At 34.8% G+C, this 8,353-nt stretch overlaps 1 long non-coding RNA gene across 1 annotated transcript; it reads left to right on the forward strand.

The window, feature by feature from the left end:
* Positions 1 to 2,148: 2,148 nt before the first annotated feature.
* Positions 2,149 to 6,379, forward strand: LOC102148055 (uncharacterized). Its single transcript, XR_288524.4, has 3 exons — positions 2,149 to 2,420; positions 2,580 to 2,658; positions 5,965 to 6,379. It is a non-coding gene; the product is annotated as an uncharacterized lncRNA (long non-coding RNA).
* Positions 6,380 to 8,353: the final 1,974 nt, after the last annotated feature.

Raw genomic sequence — 8,353 nt, forward strand, 5'->3', positions numbered from 1 at the left:
TATGTGAGAGATGTCTATAACTTCATCTCAATTTTGCTGTGAACCTAAAACTTCTCTTAGATAATTGGCTTTACGATGCATCGTATGTATTATAAATCTCTAATAATGAGTAAAACATAGAATTTTAAATTTATCTTTCATACATTGGAAAAAGAAAAGAATGGTTTTAATTCCCCAGTTCTTTGTGTTATGAAGTAGGTTTTACGTTCTAACCATGAGGCATATTAATTATGTGTTCATTTGAAAAGGGAATATTTAACAGCAAATACAATCCTTGGGGAGCTCATTTCAAACTTTTATTTACAAAACTAGTTGTACGTGTGTATTATTGTGCATTATTTTTTGAGATTTTACATTTTATTTAACATAAGCACTCTTAAGGGGTAAGGTAACAGGACTGTGACATCTGTGTTTTGATTAAAATAAACACATAAGGAAATATAGCAGAAAAAATCAGCAAAGTGAAGCTTAATTGTGCCTCTTGAAAAAGTAAAGTCCACTTTATAGGATGGTTGGACTAATTTATATATTTAACATAAATTTATATGTTTACATTTATATATTTAAGTATGTGACCACATGTAACATATGAAACAAATATGGTATCACTAATGACCATTTAAGCTGTCAATATGAACAGTCAAGATTGATACAGCCTCAGTATCAGGGAAGTCCCCACTTAAAGCAGAAGAGATACTACGGTGGTGGGTGCCCCCTGACACTCAACAAACAGAGGAGAAGCCAAAATATCCTATCCCAACCTTTCCTCTTATTTGTTATAATTTGATATCATCCTAATGGTCTAAACTCTTGCCAATCCTCCACCAATTTCTGAAATTGTACTCCCAATTGAGAACATTTGCTAAAGTTTTACCAGCACTTGAACATAGAATGGACTCAAGATGCCAGTATTGGTTGTCACGGTTATATGAATGAAGACAAAATAGATTTTAAATCTCTACGCTGTTTTCTGGCTATTCAGTTTCATTACGAATGCCAGTCTTGGTTCATGTACTGGCAAGATTTCCACTTGGCTTCCTCGGACACCACCCTCTCCAAATTTTTCTCCTGACTCTTTGGCCCTTTTCTCGTGAACACCCTGCTGGCCCTACCTCATCCTCCTGCCCTCTTAAAATTGAAGTGCTCTGAATTCTTGGTCTTTCTTTTCTCCTTTTGTGCTTTCATTAAGTTTCATGGCTCAATATTTTCTATATGCTGGAAACTCCTACATTTATATCTCCAAGGAGGACCTCTCCTAGGAATGCTACACACATACATATATATATCTACTTCCTTGCCTTCTATACTTGCATGTCAAATAGACATGTAAAACTTAACAAATCCAACACTCAGGTCCTGATTTTTCACCTTCAAACCAGCTCCTCCCAGATTCTTCCCACAACTCGGTAAATGAGAGCTACATTCCGCCAGATGCTCAAAAATCTTGGAGACATCTTTATTCAACCCTTTGTCTTATATCCCATATCAAATCTATCAGGTAAAACTGCTTACTGGACCTTTAAAATACACTTAAGCACTTCTTTGCAGTACTCTAACTGCTACCATTCTGGTCCAAGTCACTAACATCTTTTGCCCGGATTGTTAAAATAGTCTCTTTGATTCTTGCTTGCCCCCCACTCCACCACAAAGCCAAAGAAATCCTGTAAAAATACAAATAATATTATATGATACATTTGATTAAAATACTCAAAAGGCTACTGATTTCACTTATGCAGTTGTGTGTAACAAACAATTCCAAAGCAGAGAGACTTAAAAAAAATAATAATCATGTATTATTGCCTTTCAAGGTCCTGGGACCCGAGTAGGCTCAGCTGGGTTGTTTTGGCCTGAAGTTTCTCATGTGGAAACTTCTCTCAGATGGAGGCCGGGGCTCACATACTCTTGAAGGCTTCCTCATAGGTTTGGTGCCTTAGCTGGGATGACACAGTCTTCTGGAGCCTGGACAGCTGGGGCTCCTCAGGCACCTCTCTGTCTCACTTTCTGTGTAGTCGCCCCAATACAGCAACCTCAGGGTCATTATGTAGCTTTGATTTCTTATGTAGCAGTTGTCTTTCTTTAGAGTGAGGATCCCAAGAGAATGGTGGAAGTTGCACGCCTTCTATGACCTCACCTCGGACGTCATAGAGCATTGTTTCCAACATGTTCTGTTGGTCAAAGAAGTCAGAAGCCCAGCCAAATCAAGACGAGAAGTAAAGCTATCTCTCCCACTGTATTTATGGTGACTTTTGCACTGCAGCTATGATGGCTGTTCCGTTTCTCTAGTACTCTTTTCCTCATTGATATACTTTCAACATACTTGCCACTGTGCCACTCTCTTCTCCTGGAATGCTTTTGCTTCAGATATCCAACTGGCTCATTTCTTCACCTCTTTGACGTATTTGCTCAAATGTCACTTTCCAGTAAGTCCTTATCTGAATACTCAATTTAAAATTCACTCCTCCTTCCCCAAACTCTTTATCTGCCTCATCTGATTTATTTCCCACGTAGTACTTCTAACATTTTCATATGCTATAAAATTAACATGTTGTTTTATTTATGATCTGTCCCCTCACATCAAGATGTGAGCTCCATTAGGTCATGGAGTCTTGCCTTTTTGTTCACTGATCTATCCAGAGCCTACAACAGTGCCAGCACATGGTAGGTCCTCAATAAATATTTGTTGAACTAACGAAGGCATGAATGCAGTGACTGATGGAAGAAGAAAGGATGAATATGTAAAATTCATAAGGAATTATAAAATGAAATTTATTAGCTGTTTGGGGTTATATAAGTTGCACATAGAAGTGAATTAAAGCTTTAAGTAAGAGGGAAGTTTCTGATGTTAGTATTGATTCCCTTTTCCCGACGATGAATGATATTTTGAAGATCTTGATGCTAACATTAGTTTAATCTCATTCAATACTGTCATAGGAGGGAGAAAATCATTTGACACCTCAGATATTAATATTCCAATCCCTCACCTTCTGTCTGTTTGAACTCATCCATCACTTTGGGAATAAAACCGGAATAGTGTACAAATTTATGATGAGGTGATAGGTTTTAATATAGAAGACAGTTTATTCTTTCTCTTGATGTCTCAGAGTAAAATGATGAAGCAGGAAGGGAGAGGAACTTTTATTTTTGTATTTAAATTTCTATTATTTATTATTTAAGGGTATGTAATTTGGAGTCAGGATAAAACTGAGTTTATGTCTCAACTCTGTAATTTTTAGCTATAAGTCTTTGGACAAATTTCTTAATGTTTCTGATCCTTAAAATTTTTCTCATTAAGAAAATAGATACAGTAACATGTATATCATGCAATATTGGTAAAAATAAATAAAATTAGATATTATGCAAAATGTACTATACTTAGAATAGCACCTGGTACGTAAGTACTCAAAAACGGTAAATAGAATATTTTCCTACATCTGTTTTCAGTTGTAATGAACATAGTAGATAGAATTTTATAATTTACTTAGAATGAGTTTAAAAACTAAATTTGAGACAATACTCATTCTAGAATGAAGTCTATTAAAACTGGACAACTATATATTAAGCATAACTTACACAGAGAGCAGTAAGATATAATAAAACAGATGGGGTGAAACACTGAGACAGTTAAATGTATTTGTCTTCCTATATTTAACACAATTTGCCCATTTAATTAAGAAACTCTTCTCTAGATCTCAGAATATCAGGAAAATTTAAATGAAAATTTTCAGCTTCCATTGGCTACAGTTCCAGAGCTTCTGTTTGTTTTGTGCTTGCTTTGCTTTTATGTTTTCTAGAGTCTCTTATATAACAGAAATAGTGCCAGAGAGAAAAGGTTATATACCTCAAGTCAAAAAGCTACTTAGTAGTGACACAGGAACTGAAACTCAGGGATTATTTCGATTCAATCAACTGTTATGTACTGAGTGCCAATTATGTGTCAGATATGATGGAAGGCATTAGGGATAAAATGATGAATAAAACAGGGGCCAAGCTGGTGGCATAGTACTTAAGTTTGCATGCTCCACTTTGGCGGCCCAGGGTTCACAGGTTTGGATCCCAGGCACTGACCTACACCACTCATCAAGCCATGCTGTGGTGGCATCCCACATACAAAATAGAGGAAGATTGGCACAGATGTTAGCTCAGTGACAATCTTCCTCAAGCAAAAAGAAGATTTGCAATAGATGTTAGCTCAAGGCCAATCTTCCCCACACCAAAAAAAAAGAGAGAAAAATGATGAATAAAGCACATTTCCATTTTTCTTAGAGTTCATTGTTTGCTGATTAACTTTGGAGAATACTACTCTTTACTGGAGAATCATAATGTACATCAACATATCTAAGGCTCTGAGAATTCCTGAAATAAATTTATTTGACTTCCTTATCATTGATTGTCTCTCAAACTTGTTTGACAATGAAACTTTTTCTTTGTGTAGCATCTACAACTAACGTGCTCCCTAACAGATTCATCTCCATTCACTCATTCTATCTTTCCTCCACTGATTTCTCCTCTCTATAGGATAGTTTTCAACTCTAAAACTTTTAGATGTCTATTTAATAGAGAATCTTGAAACCCCTGCCGTATGTAGGAACTGATGTTAGCCAGTATTGTGAGAAGACGAGATGAGAAAGAAATATAACCCAAGTTTCTTCTTTGGTATTTACCAAAAAGCAATGATTATTATATTGTTGCAAAGCTCTTTTTTATAAATTAAAAATATAAAGCTGTACTGATTAGAGCTCCTTCAAGTAACCCTAAGGTTATAAACATTGATTTAAAGAATGGATGTCTCAGCCAAAAGGACTGTGAAAATCACAGGCAATGTATTATATTCTTTGATCTTCACAAGGCATATGTGAGGTAGACAAATGATTGGCATGAGATTGCATAGCTAGAAAGTGGTGGTTTTGGAACTCAACCATATAGATGAAGCAATTTGCGTAAGACACATTGAATTCAAACTGCTAATTCCAATTTTGAAAAGATTTCCAAAAGTGCTAGGCAACAGATTTATGTGTATATTACCTATGAGAAAATGAAGAAAGCAAATTTGAAGTGAAATTTCAAAAACTAAAGGGTCCAAATTATTTTCAAGTGCTTTGAAAGTTGTGTTTCCAGTATTCCCATCTTCTCACAAACAATTAAATTGAGGTTATAAGTTATCCCGTTCTGTAAGGCTGATGGGAAGAAAGACTCCGCTCAGAGACATTTGTCAGCAGTTGTGACACGTTATTATAAAAATGAGACATGGTTTAATGAGAGAAGCTGATTCAGCATGAATTTCCGTCAGTAGGAAAAGTAATAGGAATTTTTGTTGGAAGACCATCTTGTGCTTTCTGATGTCAGCATCAAGAGGTCAGGGATGAACTTTATTTCTCTCTTCCCATATACACTTTAAGGAACTATCATTGATGAGCTTACTTTTTGAGGAGGTATCTCATTTTATAATCTAGTTATTTCTTCTCCTTGAGAAATTGAATTACCTAAGTGCCTACTACTTTGAGATCATCAATTTGGGATGGAGATTTTTAGAAATATATTATTCATAATTTCTTGTTCCTTTCTCAGGTAGAAGTAGTGTGGTACATCACTTGCATAATGCCTGGCATTTGATTTGTGCTCAATCTATGGAGAGTTTATGTATAATAATAATATACATAAAGCATAATAATAATAATATACAAAAAGTATGCTAGGTACCATGCCTTTGGATAGAATTAGCATTCTTTATTTAGTGTCCCAACTTGTGCATTGTACATTTACCTGTCATATTACCTATAACATTTTATTACTTTTGTGTGTTCACTTCTTTGTCTCCTAGATTGTAATCATAGTAACAGTTCCTTCTAGTCAAAAATACTGTCTCTTTATCTTGTATCCCTAACTACACTCAATAAATGTTTGCCGTAAAAATTAATGAAAAGGATGAAATTAATAAACGTCATTTGTTCCTTTTTCTTGAGGTAGCATCTGAAAGAAGAACCTGCTCAATTCAAAATATATAGAGGTTAAATGATATAGCGACGTGGCTTCCTGATGGCAAGGCGACTTCAGGGTATTCACTTCTCAGATGGCAGCTGGTTCACCCCAAAGCAAGCATTCCAAGCAAGAGGAAATGGGAGCCATCAATCCTCTTGGAACAGGCAGAGTGTCACTTCTTCTACCTTATACTGGTTAAACAATCACAGGGCCAACCCAGGTTCAAGGAGAGAGGAAATGAACTCTGCCCATCAATGCAGAGAATTGAGAAAGAAGTCACTGCCATGATTGCTTTTCCACAGACAATTTAATCTCTACCCCCATTAATGAAATTTTCCCAGTTTGACATAATGTTTAATTTGACATTAATAAAATTAAAAGAAAAAAAGAAAAGCAGACACTACATTATGCAGTAGTCATAATTACACTTTCATTTGTGTTCCTGTTCTTGATGACAATACATATGAGAAACAATCTATCAAGAAAATAAACCATCCCTGTAATTGTTTTCTGAGATGAGAATCAATGAGTTTACCTTTAGCTACAAAATACATCCACCTTTTTTTCTTTAAGACAATTAAATACCAATTTGTGGAGACAAAACTGCAGAAAAAGGATTCTGAGCCACATCCATGACTCAATATTAATAAATGAAGTTGGAATAGGACCTGTGATTGGTCTGTGATGACAGAAATTAAATAGTTACTCCTCCTGGTACAACTGAAAGACTACTTTGCTAAGCATTTATTTTAAATGCCTTGCATTTGAAAGAACATTGTTATAACATAGGTTTGTTTGTGTAATGGAATTAATGCCTTGAATACACATTGAAAGAAGGGATAAATAGAGAAAAAATGTGTATATAATGGATATATTTTTAACACTAAAGCATGCTACAAACTTTTTAATTTTTCATTAAAATAGAAATTATAATAAACTATTGCCTTCTGTAAGTCAAAAGTTGTGGGAAATAAATCATGAAACAGAAAAACTCTGAGAGACCTCAAGAAAATCCAAGTTGTTTTGGCAATTTAGGGATAAAGTTGAGAAGACAGATGTGAGAGAAGAGGTGAGTACATTTAATAGAACCATAGGAAAATTCTTACTGATAACAGGTGACTTAACTAGGAGGCCCTCCACCCAGAAGAGAAGCTTTATTCTAACTTAAGTTTATAGAACTCATGGTCCTAGTGTAGCTAAGTAAGTTCCAAAATACACACCAGAATAATTTTTGCCGTGGATTAAAATAAACCACCAATGTTTAACTATTACATGTGTTTTTGTAGTTCCAAAGACATAGAAAAAGTGCGCAGTAAAAGTGTGTTGATGGAGAAATTATGCTTTAAAGATCTCACCTGAATCAATTTGAAAAGGAAGGCAATGAGAGTCTGCAATAGTCTATGAACTCTGCAAAAGAAATTGACCAGTTGGACATGAACTACGAGGGATCAATGTTTTACGTGGATCTTCCCGAAACACAAAACAGGATCAGTGAATCATATAGAGCCAAGTAGTGAATGGGGAGGAGACATTGGACAGAAATAGTATTTTTACTTACTCTTCTATTCCTTAGCCTGTGAGGACAGGATTGACTCCTAATACCAGGAAATAAACACTTTATTTATACCTGAAAGTTGTTAATAGTTTCAGATATGTATGTATGCATATTTATGTATTCACTAACTTACGCTTGTACACACTGACATTCAGTAAATTATATATGCTTTATTCTAGGGATTGGCAACTATGGCCAGCAGGTCAAATCCAATCCTCTTGTTGTCACAAATAAAGTTTTATTAGGACACAATCACACTTATTCATTTGTGCATTGTCTGTGGTTGTTTCTGTGTACAATGGCAGAATTAAGTAGTTGTGACAGAGAAAACAACATACTCAAAACCTAAAATACAGACTGTCTGGTCCTTTATAGAAAAAGTTTACCAACCTCTGGTTTATTCTATAGAGTAAATACAGCAATCTCAACCAATCCTAATAAGTAAATATAATCAAAACAATGGTAATAATCACTATCACTTTATTGAATGTATACTTTGTGTCAAAAATTATACTAAGCAGAAAGGGCAGGGTTCTGTTATTGATAGCCTTGTCAGAATCATATAGAATGGAAAGAAATAGTTAGCCAAAGGATAGACTGATGGTTGTTTTGAAAAAGAAAAAAAATGGCAAATCTCCACTACATTATCAATATATTAAAATGTTAGCCTGCCACGACTTATTTTAATGAATATCCGACTTCATTCAATATACAAAGTGAAAGTGGATAATATCTCATTAATACAAATACAAAGTATTAAAGCAAATACTTCTGTTTCAGAAGTAAATATTTCTTTGATGTTGTGCTAAAGTTAGTTATGGC

This window comes from Equus caballus, chromosome 16, assembly GCF_041296265.1.
Source record: "Equus caballus isolate H_3958 breed thoroughbred chromosome 16, TB-T2T, whole genome shotgun sequence".
Classification (NCBI taxonomy): Eukaryota; Metazoa; Chordata; class Mammalia; order Perissodactyla; family Equidae; genus Equus; species Equus caballus.